Source organism: Corella eumyota, chromosome 3 (genome assembly GCF_963082875.1).
Source record: "Corella eumyota chromosome 3, kaCorEumy4.1, whole genome shotgun sequence".
Lineage (NCBI taxonomy): Eukaryota > Metazoa > Chordata > Ascidiacea > Phlebobranchia > Corellidae > Corella > Corella eumyota.
The window spans coordinates 10,957,017-10,959,516 of NC_137492.1; the positions used below are offsets into that span (position 1 = coordinate 10,957,017).

Below are 2,500 nucleotides of genomic sequence, written 5' to 3' on the forward strand. Positions count from 1 at the left end.
ATAAAGGGTTGTTGCGATAGTAATTCTGCTCAGTACGAGAGGAACCGCAGATTCAGACATTTGGTTCATGTGCTTGGCTGATAAGCCAATGGTGCGAAGCTACCATCTGGGGGATTATGACTGAACGCCTCTAAGTCAGAATCCCGCCTAGGAAGCGACGATAAAGTTGTGTCTTGCCGTCGAGAGGCAAAGTTAGGCGGCCACCGGGCCGCTGGCAATGCCGGATACTTGTCTAACACGGGCGCGGCAAGCGTCGCCCCGAAACGGGTAAAGCTTTCTGCTCGAGTGGCGGGGTGCTAAATCATTTGCAAACGACCTAGATGAAGATCGCGGTGTCGTAATCACTAGAGCAGTATTCTCACTGCGATTTGTTGAGAGTAAGCCGCAAGATCTATCGATTTGTCCGCGAACGGGCGGGCGCACGGCGACTTCGACCTCTGGTCGGAGTTGCTTTTTTTTTCCACTTTTTTTTCAAAGTACTTGGTATTTTTTACGGCGACTTCGACTTCAGGTCGGAGTTGCTTTTTTTTTCAACTTTTTTCTGGGGTACTTCGTTTGTTTTACTGCGACTCTGACCTCAGGTCGGAGGCCATTCGAAGAATTGTCGAGTACCGTTCGAGCTTGAATAACACAAGTCCGGCGACTTTCGAAAATCGCCCGGGCAAAGGCGCACGACATCGGCCGACGCCCGATAAACAATTTCCCGCACAGAAACGCACGTTTTGGAAAATTGTCGAAATTCGACATGTTTGCTACCTTTGTCGCGAGACCAGCCCACCGGCGCGCGCGTAAAAAACACAAGTCCGGCGACTTTCGAAAATCGCCCGGACAAAGACGCACGACATCGGCCGACGCCCGATGAACAATTTCCCGCACAGAAACGCACGTTTTGGAAAATTGTCGAAATTCGACATGTTTGCTACCTTTGTCGCGAGACCAGCCCACCGGCGCGCGCGTAAAAAACACAAGTCCGGCGACTTTCGAAAATCGCCCGGACAAAGACGCACGACATCGGCCGACGCCCGATGAACAATTTCCCGCACAGAAACGCACGTTTTGGAAAATTGTCGAAATTCGACATGTTTGCTACCTTTGTCGCGAGACCAGCCCACCGGCGCGCGCGTAAAAAACACAAGTCCGGCGACTTTCGAAAATCGCCCGGACAAAGACGCACGACATCGGCCGACGCCCGATGAACAATTTCCCGCACAGAAACGCACGTTTTGGAAAATTGTCGAAATTCGACAAGTTTGCTACCTTTGTCGCGAGACCAGCTTCCCTGTATACTATGAGGGAAGACGTCGTTGTGGCGAAATGAGCAAATTGGCGATGCGGTTGTCGGTTGAAGGTATTTGGTGACAAAACGATGTGGTGTCGTGCAGGCGATGTGCGCTTTTGGGCAGACTTGATGCTGACCCGCGAAGGCGTCGTAGCTAGCAGCGAGGCTCTGAACGTTGGACGGAAAAAATTAAGTAGCAAATACGAGTTTGTGTTTCGGCGCGCGACCACGGCCTCGGGCCGTAGTTGCGGTGGCCGGTGCGCACGCAAGTGATAGTTTTCTCGGTTCGCTTTTGTTGGGCGTTCCTGGTGTTGTATGCAAACGCAGCCCGCGCGCGGCTTCGCCCGAAAGGGCGTCTGGCCGGTGTCGACGGCGTCCAGATCGCGGCTTACGCCGGGTTTGAGGAGCTAAGCAAAAATAGTGATTGAGTAATACAGTGCGATACCGCGACGGGGAAAGCGAAAGACTCCGTTCGCGTATTTTGTCGGCCGATAGTTACCTGGTTGATCCTGCCAGTAGTCATATGCTTGTCTCAAAGATTAAGCCATGCATGTCTCAGTACGAACTTGCGTACGGTAAAACTGCGAATGGCTCATTAAATCAGTCGTGATTCATTTGATCGTAAATTTTACTTGGATAACTGTGGTAATTCTAGAGCTAATACATGCAAAAAGCGCCGACCTTGCGGGAGGCGCGCCTTTATCATATCAAAAACCTGCCGGGCTTCGGCTCGTCTTGTTGGCGACTCGGGATAACTTTGCTGATCGCACGGTCTTGCACCGGCGACGGATCATTCAAGTGTCTGCCCTATCAACTTTCGTCGGTACGGTATCTGCCTACCGAGGTTCTTACGGGTAACGGGGAATCAGGGTTCGATTCCGGAGAGGGAGCCTGAGAAACGGCTACCACATCCAAGGAAGGCAGCAGGCGCGCAAATTACCCATTCCCGACGCGGGGAGGTAGTGACGAAAAATAACGATACAGGACTCTAACGAGGCCCTGTAATTGGAATGAGTACACTGTAAAAATTTTAACGAGTATCCATTGGAGGGCAAGTCTGGTGCCAGCAGCCGCGGTAATTCCAGCTCCAAAAGTGTATATTTAAGTTGTTGCGGTTAAAAAGCTCGTAGTTGGATTTTGGGCGCAGGCGTTCGGTCCGTCGCAAGGCGTGCACTGTTCGTTCTGGCTTTACCTCCGGTTTTCCGTCGGTGCTCTTGACTG

The 2,500-nt window shown here is 51.9% G+C and overlaps 1 non-coding gene across 1 annotated transcript in view; it reads left to right on the forward strand.

Moving 5' to 3' along the window:
* Positions 1-1,775: 1,775 nt before the first annotated feature.
* LOC145747033 (small subunit ribosomal RNA) overlaps positions 1,776-2,500 on the forward strand; it is a 1,810-nt gene continuing 1,085 nt past the window's right edge. Inside the window, exon 1 of the ribosomal RNA XR_014281784.1 lies at positions 1,776-2,500. This exon is cut by the window's right edge and continues 1,085 nt beyond it. This is a non-coding gene — a ribosomal RNA (small subunit ribosomal RNA).